This window comes from Geotrypetes seraphini, chromosome 6 (genome assembly GCF_902459505.1).
Source record: "Geotrypetes seraphini chromosome 6, aGeoSer1.1, whole genome shotgun sequence".
Lineage (NCBI taxonomy): Eukaryota > Metazoa > Chordata > Amphibia > Gymnophiona > Dermophiidae > Geotrypetes > Geotrypetes seraphini.
Genome location: NC_047089.1, coordinates 169,212,164 through 169,224,695, shown reverse-complemented (window position 1 = coordinate 169,224,695; position 12,532 = coordinate 169,212,164). Strand labels below are relative to the sequence as shown.

The 12,532-nt window shown below is 42.3% G+C and overlaps 1 long non-coding RNA gene across 1 annotated transcript; it reads right to left on the bottom strand.

Moving 5' to 3' along the window:
• Positions 1 to 587: 587 nt before the first annotated feature.
• LOC117362232 lies at positions 588 to 9,399 on the bottom strand. Its single transcript, XR_004539835.1, has 3 exons — positions 9,269 to 9,399; positions 1,018 to 1,093; positions 588 to 732 (listed from the first exon to the last, which is right to left on the bottom strand). It is a non-coding gene; the product is annotated as an uncharacterized LOC117362232 (long non-coding RNA).
• Between the last annotated feature and the right edge of the window lie 3,133 nt (positions 9,400 to 12,532).

The window sequence follows — 12,532 nt, the reverse complement described above, 5'->3', positions numbered from 1 at the left end:
GGAACCCAAGGACGGTACCGGGCAGACTTCCAAGGTCTATGACCCAGAAATAACAAAGAAAAAAAAAAAAGACACTGCAATCATGAAATTGTAATGCATGCAATTAAAAGGGCAGACTGGGTGGACCATTCAGGTCTTTATCTGCTGTCATTTACTGTTAGTATGGGCTCCTTTTATCAAGGTGCGCTACGGGGGTTAGTGCGTCAGACATTTCATCACGCGCTAACCCCCGCGGCAGCCTAAAATCCTAACGCCTCGTCAATGGAGGCTAGCGCGGCAGGCGTTTTAACGTGTGGTATTCCGCGCGTTAAACTGCTACCGCGCCTTTGTAAAAGGACCCCTATGTTATGTACACAAAAGGGTTAAAACAACTTTTGCATGGGTATCATTATTGAATATTTACAAATTTGGTAAGCATATTAAAATAGTTCCAAGTTGTTATGTGATAAAGTGACAAAGAAAATAATGTCATGATGCAAAGTTTCATAATTTTCGGATAGCACACACATGTGTACACATACAGATACACACACACACACACACAAACACATTTTAGTGACAAAATTCTGTTTTATTTTCACTGTGTCCAAAGGATCTATGTATAAAGTAAATGCTGACAATATCATTGAATTGAAATGAGCTGATGCAGGGTGTATCTGTCCACAGAGCCCGCTACAATGCCTTAAATTTCAGCCAGGCGTTGTGTCCTTAATGGATAAAACCAATTGTTTCCTGCAGGGCAAAGTATGATAATGAGAAGGAGGAAAAGAGACACTATTTTTCAAAACCCAGGCAGAGGCGACAAAGGCATGCTGTTTCTCAATAATTTAGTGACTAAAAGGTAGAATCTATAATAATCTCTGGGATAAAAGAGAGAAATTTTAGAAACTGGAGTGCAGCCAGTCTGTGTGAATAGCTGGTTGTGTTTCAAGCCAACCTCTAATTTCCGGGATGTGAAAATCCTGTTTTGGAATTGGAACTGCTGTAGCTTACAGAAAGCAGAAAGAAGCCTTTTACCTGCAAACGCTGTTGAAGCATTTTTACAATGCCACTTTATTCCGTTATTTCCAGCAACTGCGATTCCTGCTGCATACTAAAAAAAAAAAAAAAAAAGAAAGTTTTTCCTCATTAAAAAAAAATATACAGGGTGAGTTTTCGAAAATAGGACTAGAGTGAATGGGAGGTAAAGCAGGAAAATAAGATAATCTTAGAAAAGATAAGGTGAGAAGAAGGAAAGGAAAGGAGAAGAGAGAAGAGAAGCAGAGTTTTGGAAGAGTGGGAGAGGAAGAATAAATACAGAGTGAAAGGAGATCATGAGGAAAAGACTGGTTGAGAGTGTGGAAACTCAATATGGGGGAGGGGGGAGCAGGGCAAGACAAAGAAAGAAGACCAGAGGGGATCAAGAAGATAAATGTAAACATTTCAAAGAAGAGTGGTGAACAAAGGGGCCAGAAAGGGCAAGATGTCACAGATTTATCAAAAATGACCTGAAAGGGAACTTTTAGAATATTAATTAATGGTGGTTGGCTGACTGTTCTATAGGACTAGAAGTGAAGGTTCTTTCAATGTGACCAATAGTTGAGAAAAAAAAGAGTAATTTCAAACTTTTCAATGACGAGTCTCTCAGAAGTGTCCAAAGCCTTAGTACCAATTTCCCTGATAAGAATTCTATTTAAAATTCAGTAAACAAGGAAGGCATTTTAGTGACTAGTTTCCTGTATGAATTGGTTCATCTGAGCATGCCACTGCTACACTACCAATCAGTACATGCAGATTTCCTGCTAGCTCTTCTTGATGCCATGAGAAGACTAGTTAAGAATATAAGAATTGCCATACTGGGACAGACCAAAGGTCCAGCAAGCACAGTATCCTGTTTCCAACAATGGCCAACCCAGGTCCCAAGTACCTAGCTAGATCCCAAGCAGTAAACAGATTTTATGCTGCTTATCCTAGGAATAAGCAGTGAATTTCCCCAAGCTATCTCAATAATGGCCTATGGACTTCTCTTTTAGAAAATTATCCAAACCTTTTTTAAACCCTGCTAAGCTAATTGATTTCATCATATACACTGGCAACGAATTCTAGAGTTTAATTACACCTAGTATGAAGAAATATTTTCCCTGGTTTGTTTTAAATCTAATACTTAGTAGCTTCATCGCATCCCCCCCCCCCCATTCCTAGTGTTTTTGGAAAGAGTAAAAAAATAATTCACATCTACCCTTTCCATTCAGTCTGTATTTCAGTAGATTTGTGAGCCATCGAACCCAGAACTTGAAGATAACCCCAGGCCGACAGAGTCTGTTGTGCCAGGAGAGCTGAAATTTGGCCCCAAAGCTTCTCTTTGCGTGCCTCTGGAAGAAATATTTGGCCTTTCTCTATATCAAATCAGACACCCAGATACTCCAGCGACTGAACTGGCTACAATTGGCTCTTTTCAAATTGACAATCCATCCCAGACTTTGAAGTATCACCATGATAGCCTGAACAGCTCTCTCTGCTTCCTTCCTCGAGGAGGCTCTAATGAGCCAGTTGTCCAAGTAAGGGTGGAAAAGCCAACCCATTTTGTGGAGGTGGGCCACCTTGGTGAAGGTTCACAGAGCTGTGGCAAGACCAATGGGCAGAGCTGTGAACTGAAAATGCTGTTCCAAGACATGAAAATGAAAGAAATGCCTGTGATCCATAAAGACAGGAATGTGTAGATACGCCTCTGTCAGGTCCAAAGCTACAAGAAACTCCCTTGGCTGTACTGAGGCAATGACTGACCGAAGCATCTCCATACAAAAACAAGGCATTTGAGAGCTGCGTTAATGTACTTGAGGTCCAGGATCGGCCTCCAATCCTCAGAGCCTTTCTTGGGCATGAAAAAGTACATATATGGAGTCGCTGCCAAAGCCCAAGTCTGGGTCTGGCACCTGTTTGATTGCCTGAATATTGAGCAATCTGTTTAGGGTTGCCCAGACATGGGCAGCTCTTTCCGTTCAGCCCACTGGGAAGTCCATGAACCAGGCAGAGAGAGGTCGAACAAACTCCAACTTGTAGCCCTCCTTGATAACTTCTAGCACTCATTGGTCAGTTGTGATAGCTTCCTAAGTCTCCAGGAAGTCCTGGAAGCCTGGCGTCATTGGGATCTTTTGGGCTGCCCACTTGGATGAGAGGTGGAGCCTTGGGACTTTCTAAGTCCGGTGAAGCTCTGTCATGGGCTCTGAAAGAGTATCTGAGATAATGATCCAGATGAGAACAGGCGCAAATGGTTTGAGCCTCGAAAGGACTCACAGGTTTGCCCTTTCGCAGTCTGAGGCCTGCTGTCCAGAAGAGATTTTGGATAGTGGTCCTAGACGCTAGCAATGAGATCATCCAATCCCTGGTCAAATAGCATATTGCCACTGAAAGGACGCCTGCTGAGAGTGGCTTTAGATGTGGAGTCCCCAGCCCAATGTATGATTCACAAAATTTGGTGAGCAGACACATAATAAACAGAGACTTTGCCTACTACCCAAAGCAGGCTATACAAAGCATCAGCCATATAGTCCACTCCCACTAGCAACAGCTGGGCCGGTGGCTCTGAAGTCACTTCTTTATCACGTAACTTAGAATGGCAAGCTTGAGCAACAAAAGAGGATCCCCCTTCAAGAGGAGGGTTAGAATATTTTCTTTTTAATTTGGGGCCATCAGCGCCCTTACCAGTCACTGACACCACACTCCAGGATTCTGAGTGGCTAAAATCATCCCCAACCATCCCAACAATCTTTTTTAACAGCCTTAATGCGAAGGTCAGAGGCTAAACCTGAGGTTCCCAACCTCTCCATCTTGTGCAGCACAACACATGGCACAATGGTGCTCTTCCGGTGCCCAACTGGAGCAAATCTCACATGAATTCATGATTTGGGAGCCTGAGGACTCCAGCCCTGGTTGTTAGAATCAAAAACTAGGCTTTTAAGGAAGTTTGAGAACTTAGAATTCAAATGGGGAAAAATCCAAAAAGGCAGTCGCCAGGATTTCCTGCTGAAAAAAAATGGCTGTAACTCCAACAGAGGACAGCCCAAACCAGCGATTTTAGGATTTTTGGGGTGGGGGAACAAGGCTACATCAAAATATAACCACATAAAACAGCAAATTCAGACACTTCCCCCCCTCCCCCCGAACTGCTCGGTGGGCTGTGACAGCCCTACTTACAGACCAGACACTGGAAAGAAGTGCTGCAGTCTACCTCAGCTCCTCTAAGGGTAGCTGGAAACCAGAGAGGACCTCTGCCACCAGGAAAGCTGCTTCTTCTGAATCTTCAGCTGCCAGTCGGGCCACTGCCAGACTGAACCTCAACCCCCGGGACTAGGATCCAAATGCTGTGAGGAGTGGATGAGGGAAATGCAGCTGATACTGTGTGTTCTCCATATAAATGCAATTGGTATCCATACAGACTATGCTAGCACTCCTGATCAAGTCAAGGAATGAGCAAACAATAGGGGAAACCCCCGAACTCCACAGTTCAAGTTGTATGCGGTATATAAATTTTGTAATAAATAAATAAATCATATTCTGTGGTTACATGTTTATTTTAATGGTAGACCAAACCACACAGTGTACAGCAGCCGATGAACGAACTGTCCCGCAATAGCATAATGTGATTTCTCATTTAAATATACATTTAAATGCTAATACATATTTGGAAATACCAGCATAAGAAAAAATGTGTACTGTATGTAATTGAAAATCAAAAGCTATTAATTCCAATAGTGCAGGGAAATTATATAGAAACTAGAGCGATGACTTTCTGTATTGCTGGTGTCAAAATGTGGAATGCCCTGGAGAGCCAATTGCGACTACGTGTGAACCGGTTTCAATCTAAGAAGCAGTTGAAAACTCAGCTGTTTGTTACTGCATTTTTTTATGATTTATTAGTCGACTTTTGAAGAAAAGAATGTGTTTAACCACGTTTGCTATTTTACTCTTGCGATTAGTAGTTGTTGTTCTTGTCATGCTGATGCTGGCAGCTGAGGTTTTGGATGAAAAGGACACAGTGACAAAGCAAACCTCTGTCTTTACATGTCCATAGGCTTGATACAGGCAAAAAGGAGATAGGAATGAATCAGCTGTGTGCCCTTGAGGGCATGGATCAGCAGATGAAGGTCTTTTCCCAGACCCTGAAGAGTTACTTTGATCAGCATTCCAATGCAGCCAAAGAAAGCCTCCTTCTGATACAAGGAAAACTTGCCTGGTCCTTTGCTGAGCCTAGAAATAAGTTATAAAGTCAAATGAGGAGAGCTAACAATGAGAGGCTCCCTGGAAGAAAAGGGTTTCCTTTAGAAATGTCCTTCAATTTTTAGCTACATCCTATAACTTGGCTCAGATGTATGAAACATAGAAAGATGATAGCAGAAAAGGGCCATAGCCCATCAAGTTTGCCCACTCCATTAACCCTCCCCAAACAACATAGAAACATAGAAAGATGACGGCAGAAAAGGGCCATAGCCCATCAAGTCTGCTGGTAGGCTATTTGGTTGTTAAGCGGTGCATCACTTTATTTTGAGCTGCGTTAATTAGACATTTTGCTTTGTGTTTGTTAATGTGAGGTAATCAACGAGGATATCGATTGGGTTGTCAGCATAAAAATGTGGGCATTGTGATTGCAGAAGTGGAGAGACTCATACAAAAAGAAGCAAATGAGAAAATGTAAGCACCGCTCTACCACCAAGCAAGTTGGAGTTAACTGGTATGCTAATGTCAAAAGCAGGAAGTACTATTATAAAATGATTTTGAATTTCCAGAGTTCAAAGGAATGTGTTGTGCTTTTTCAAATTCCAAGAGTAAAAAAAGGAATTCAAAATATGCTAAGCCAAGACTGCAGCTGACTGAAGGAAACAGAAGAACCACTACAGTTAGTAAACCTTCTGTTATAGCTGTATTGCTCACTGTTGAACCGATATACTGATGATTCTTCTTTTTGCATAGCTGACTCCCTTGGCCCTGGCGCTGAATAATTTCTCTTACTTTGCGTATTTTTAGGACGAGGTCTTCTCAGATACTTATTAAATAGGGAGAAAAAAAACCATATGTAATAGTTGCAACTAAAGGCTTTATGGGACCATAGCTCAATGGAGTCAGTTTCTGATTGAGATGGAACCCAATTCAACAGGAAGAAACTTAGGGCTCCTTTTACTAAGGTGCGCTAGCGTTTTTAGCGCACGCATGAAATTACCGTGTGCTAAACCACGCGGTACGCTTCTAGAATAATGCCAGCTCAATGCTGGCGTTAAGGTCTAGCACAGCAATTTAGCGTGTGCTATTCCGTGCGTTAAGGCCCTAACGTACCTTAGTAAAAGGAGTCCTTAGTGACAAAACAGAGTTCTAGCCTGAATCTAAATACGCTCAATCAATCATATTAGATTTGCTGCTAGCATTCTCAAGTGGCCCCTGCTTTCTGCTAACATGATTGTGTGAGATTCTTTTAATAGCGATAGCAGTAATCTAAATTTGTGCTCTGTCAACACTTACTGGTTCATAATTACAGCCAAAGAAACAATTGTGCAGTAGCATCTGCTGGCATTCTGTTCTGTATTGCAGCCAGGGAACCCTAACGACGCAACTCCACTCTAAGTATAGTCTGTGTAATTCAATAGGGATCGGGTGTATCAACACTGATTACAATCTCTTCTGGGCCCTGTCATAGCACCCAAATGCACAGCAGGAAAATGCTTTACTCTGTCATTGGAAATATATTGCTGAGGATAATGCTTTAAAAAGTGTACACCACAAGATGGGGTTCTGTTTATTTTTTTTATTTTTTTCATTTTGGTGTTTAAAATTTTTTAAGGTAACCTAATCAGGAAATAACCATGTTTCAGAAGCTCGGACATCTTCCTCTCTACAATTAGACATCTAGATATATTATATAAAGTCTGAGGGAGTTTCCAAAGACAGGATGTTTTTCTCACTTTTAAAGAAAATTCCAGCAACTCCTGGCAAATATCACACAACAGTCATAAATGTACTTCCGTTAATTTATGCTGTTTAAAGATTCTTTCTGTTTCCCAGCTGGCTAGTCCCAGGATGCTGTGGTGTACAACCTCAGTCCTCCATTTTCCTGTTTTTTCTATTACTGTCTTCTATATGCAGGCCCAAAGGATGGGTAGTAGAGGCAAAAGGTTTCAGTCAGCTGCCAGCAACAGTGAGAGACTGAGCAAAGGGAACTGGATAGAAAAAAACTGGGATGGTGCCAAGGAGGACAGGAGGAAAAGAAGAAGAGATTATACTCCTTCTCCCATTTAAGGCACATGAGAGGAAGGCAGAACTAAGAAGAAAAAGATTCCCTTCTCTTAAACCCATTACATTGTCATCCCTCTTATTAAAGTTTCTTTTTATATTCTACATTTTAAAATGGCCGCGAGGTAGGCCAGTTATGAGATGTAGGTAGTGCTGGACAAGTTGTGCCCACAATTACAGAAAAATTAAAGCATAGGCAAATGGCACATGCATAGGCCTCTCCAGATGTGCTAACTGAATGGCTTCCAAAGCAGAATTTTGTCCTGAGATAGGGTTACCATATGGCTCCAGAAAAAGGAGGATGGATTGAGTCAGAAAGAAATGCAACCAGAGACTCATGAAATCACCAGACAGTAAAGGTTGGAAAAATGATTTTATTTTCAATTTAGTGATCAAAATGTGTCAGTTTTGAGAATTTAAATCTGCTGTCTATATTTTGCACTATATTTGTCTATTTTTCTATAGTTACTGAGGTGACATTGCATATTTTAAAGTCATCTGCGTTGACATCTTTAAAAAAAGCAAATATAAATGATAATTAACATTTTCTCTGCGTATAGTGTGCTTTATGATTTTTTAAAATTTTATGGTTACCATTATGAATTAATAAGATATTATGTGTACATGAAAAATGAATGAAAGAAATTGGGAGTGGGATTGGAGAATGGGGCTAGAGCGGGATTGGGGGCAAGACTGACAATTAATAGATGTCCCGTTTTGATGAAAAAAAATAAATGGTCACGTTAGTTATACTGTATTTCAATGAGGGCTCCAATGTGCTTGTTTGCCTGTGGTCCAGAAAGAGTTAATTTTGCCCTGTCTGCAATAGGCAGTCTGTCTGGCTCATTTAAAAGAATGTAGCCCAATGTGGAATGCTCAAGTTGGCTCTGTAGCGAAAGAGGGATGCAAGTACAATGATTGTCTCCCTGCTGTGGTGTTATATTTTCTGTTTTAGGACAGAGGAAATGATGAAGTTCTGGATACAGGAAACAGATATTCAGTTAGTTGACCTCTTTGTTCCTTACTCCTTTTTTTGGTATTTATATAGTCACAAGGGTTGTGTATGTGTATGTCAAATCATTTTTCTGAACTGAACCCTTTATCTAAGTAAGAGTAAGAGTAAGAAGTTGCCTCCGCTGGGTCAGACCAGAGGTCCATCGCGCCCAGCAGTCCGCATCTGCGGCGGCCCATCAGGTCCATGACCTGTCAGTGGTCCCTGAACTCATCCTATAACCTATCACTACTTCTATCTGTATCCCTTAATCCCCTTCTCCTTCAGGAATTTATCCAAACCAACTTTGAATCCCTGTATTGTGTTCTGTTCGATCACAGCTTCCGGGAGTGCGTTCCATGTGTCCACCACTCTCTGGGTGAAGAAGAACTTCCTGGCATTGGTTTTAAACCTGTCCCCTTTCAGTTTCTCCAAGTGCCCCCTTGTACTTGTTGTTCCCCACAGTCTGAAGAATCTATCCCTATCAACCTTATCTATGCCTTTCAGGATCTTAAAAGTTTCTATCATGTCTCCTCTAAGTCTCCGCTTTTCCAGGGAGAACAGCCTCAGCTTTTCCAGCTTGTCGGCATATGACAAGTTTTCCATACCTCTTATCATTTTCGTCTCATTATTATGTAATTCTAATGAGCCCAAAAGACCACATTTTATATTGTTTTACACTGGCAATGTTTCGTAATATGGTAAATAGGTAGAGTTAGCATATGGTTCCAGAAAAAGGATCCTTCAAGTATGGGAGACAAACATGAAACTTCTGTGATATCATAAATTCAATATTCACTTAATCACAGATTCAGTATATCAATATTACACTATACAATCCACTTGGGTCCTAAATCTTAATACCTTTTATAAGTGATGTGCTCAGACCCACAACCACATGTGTTTAAAGTGAAATACACTAGCACGGGTTGCCACCGGGACCATCACTGCACCATTGGGTCCTTCCGCCTCATTCAAAACTATTTCAACTGAATAGAAACACTCATTACAAACTTGTACTTTTTCTTTTTTTTCTCCCGATGACCTTAGAGGCGGGTGTTCTGCTGGTATCCCATGCAATAATATAATATGTGCTCCCAAAGCTGCTATCTTCAAGCCGGTTCCCCGCAACTATAACACTTCTTCAGGAGCGGACGCTAAAAATGAAGAAAAAAACCCATCAGTAATGCACCCACTAGCACTCCCACTCTAAGTAAAACTAAAAAAATCTAAAAAGATTTTACTTTAGTAAAATTCTCTAATACTGACAAACTCTAATACTGACTGCTTGCATTTGCAATCAGTGTCTCACTTCCGGTTCACCACACAATTGTTTCCCACGTACACACCTTTAGAGGACCCCCAGGGACCCCCTGAAGAAGACTTTTTATCGAAACGCAGACCGTGTTGGGTCCTGTATCCCTAGCGGACTAGGTCCTTTAAGGATCTTATGTGGATGATTTACTTTTATGTGGATGGAATTATTTTATGTGGATGATTTTAGTGTACCTTTGGAACTTTGATACTTTCAAATAAAGTCCATTTAGGAACATCGTCACTCCACAGAGTTTTTTTGGTTTTCTCTGGATTTTCTTCTTTGTGGATGGGAGGGATTGGGCGGGCCTGGGGGGCGGGTCTAGGGGGTCTGGATTTTCCAAACGGAAAATCTGGTAACCCTACATGGACATCAGCAAGAGACACATGCAATTTATAGAATACTATCAACTGTGTGCATTGCATGCTGCATTTAGTTATGCTCACTTCTGCTGGACATTGCCTAACATTTGGCCCATCAGTGGAGGAGTGGCCTAGTAGTTAGGGCTGCAGCCTCAGCACCCAGAGGTTACAGGTTCAAGCCCAGCACTGTTCCTGGGCAAGACACTTAACACACCATTGTTCCAGGTACATTAGTCAGATTATGAGCTCACTGGGACAGATAGGGAGAAATTCTTTAGTACCTCAATATATACCATTTAGGCTATAAATGGTCTATAACTACTACAATAAATAAATATTAATGGCTTAGGGGCAACCTTAAGTCAATTCAGAACTGGCCCTAGGAGCATCCTTTTGTGGCACCTAAAATAAGGTACCAATTTATAGAACTGCCACCAAAGGAAATTCCTCCCCTGTAAAACAGTGAAAACCATAAGTTTGACAATCAATACCTGCAACAAAACTGCTACTAGTTTCTGAAGAAGCCAAGTCACTGTTCTAGGAAGTACAAGAAGAAAAGCTGACACAGTTGCTTTGAGTCTTCCTGCCTAAGTGGATTTCTATATCAGGGAGAACATTTATTTAAGAACAAAGTAATCAGGTTGTGCTCTAGTCTAATGTGACATTGATCCTAGAACTAAGCACATTAAAATGCATTTATATGCTATTTTCTGTGAGTGTATCGTATTTTTGCAGTCTGTACATTACCATTTTAAGAGCTCTAACGCTGACTGAAGTACACACAACAGAGCTCTGATTCTAACCCCTTAGGATACCGTCAGCCAGTCGGGTTTTCAGGATATTCACAATGAATATGTCTGAGATAAGCTTCCATGCGCTGTATCCATTATCCACAAATATATTTCAGCTGCATTTATTGTAGATTGAGATCCTCTACAATGGAATAAATGCATAGCTTCCAAAAGCTCCTAACATTATCTACAAAGGTTTCCCAGAGAAGTTGAAAAGTATAGCCACTTACCCCCTCCTTTACAAAGCTGTGCTAGCGTTTTTAGTGCCGGCCACTGCGGTAACAGCTCCGACGCTCATAGAATTCCTATGAGGGTCCGAGCTGTTATCACCACGGCCGGCGCTACAAACACTAGTGCGGCTTTGTAAAGGAGGGGGGTTAACTAGTCAAATCGCACTGACCCAGCCAAACCCAGATGTTCAGCGGCACTTACCTAGATAGTGCTGCTACAAATTCAGGCAAACCACGGCACTATCCAGTTAGCGCTCAGGCAGTCTGAAGCAGGATCAGGGAAAAGCCATGAGTTATCTGAGCATCATCCCTTGCAGTAATGAAATAGCTGTCCAGTCAAGTTGGGACAGTAGAATGTACTAAGCTAACCAGATAGTTAACTGAATATTTATTAACTAGTCATTAAGCCCGTTACATTAACGGGTGCTAGAATACTGTTCACCCTCTATGTTGCCCCTTCCATTCACTGCCCTCTCTTCTCTTTCCATCCAGTGTCCGCCCTCTCTCTCTCTGTCCCATATGGCCTCTCTCCATCTCCTCCTTCCTTTTGCCTTGGTCTGGCATACCTTCCTCCTTCCCTCCAAGCCATTCTCTCCCCCTCTGCTCCCTTTCCTCATTTAACTACTTCATTGGTCAGCAGCAGCATTCACAATTCATTGCTGTTGCTGGCTTCAGGTCTTTCTCTCTGGCCGGTCCTGTCTTCATGAAAACAGGAAGTAGGCAGAATCGGCCAGAGAGGAAGGCCTGAAGCCAGCAACAGCAGCGAATTGTAAACGCTGCTGCTGCCTGAAGCACCCGAGGCAGACGCTTCTCTCCCCTCCCAGCCCAACCCCCGCTGACTCTGCGACCCTCCCAGCAAGATGACTTTAATATCAAACCTCCCTCCAGCGTTGGCAGCCGCAGCACGCTAAACAGGCTGCTTCGCGGCTTTCTTCTGCCGTTGAGTATCTCTGTCGCATCATTGATGACATCATTAGTGACGCGGCAGAGGGACTCAACTCCAGGAGAAAGTTGCGATGCAGCCTGTTTAACGTGCAGCGACTGCCAACGCTGGAGGGATGTTTGTACCGGTGCAGAAGCGATATGTCTCTCCCCCTCCAGTACCTGTGCAGCACTTTGCTGCGGCGCATCCTCCCATCGTGAGTCGGCCACAGCGCTCGAGTCTGTTTCTCCCGCTTTGTCTAGCTGCCGCATACGCACTCTGGCCACGGACCTACAGATCACGGATCAGGGATTACAGATCACGCAGGTCTGAGTGCGCATGCACGGCTAGCGTTTTATTATATAGGATTTTAGCATTTATATACCACTTATAACCTAAGTGGTTTACACTCATTTATTCAAGCATTTTTCCCTGTCTATCCCGGTGAATATGGTGTTACCTGGGTAATTCCGAGCAAGTTACTGAGTTCATGGATACGAGGGGGTGCTGAAAAGTTCTCCGCCCAACCAAGAAGAGAATGACGTGGATATGGTTCAATCAATGATCTGCAACAATGTCAAAACTGAGAATTTTGTTTCTGCAAGTTGGCACTTAACGAAATAAGATATTGGTGCAGGCATTAGTTTTATCAATTTTAGACTAC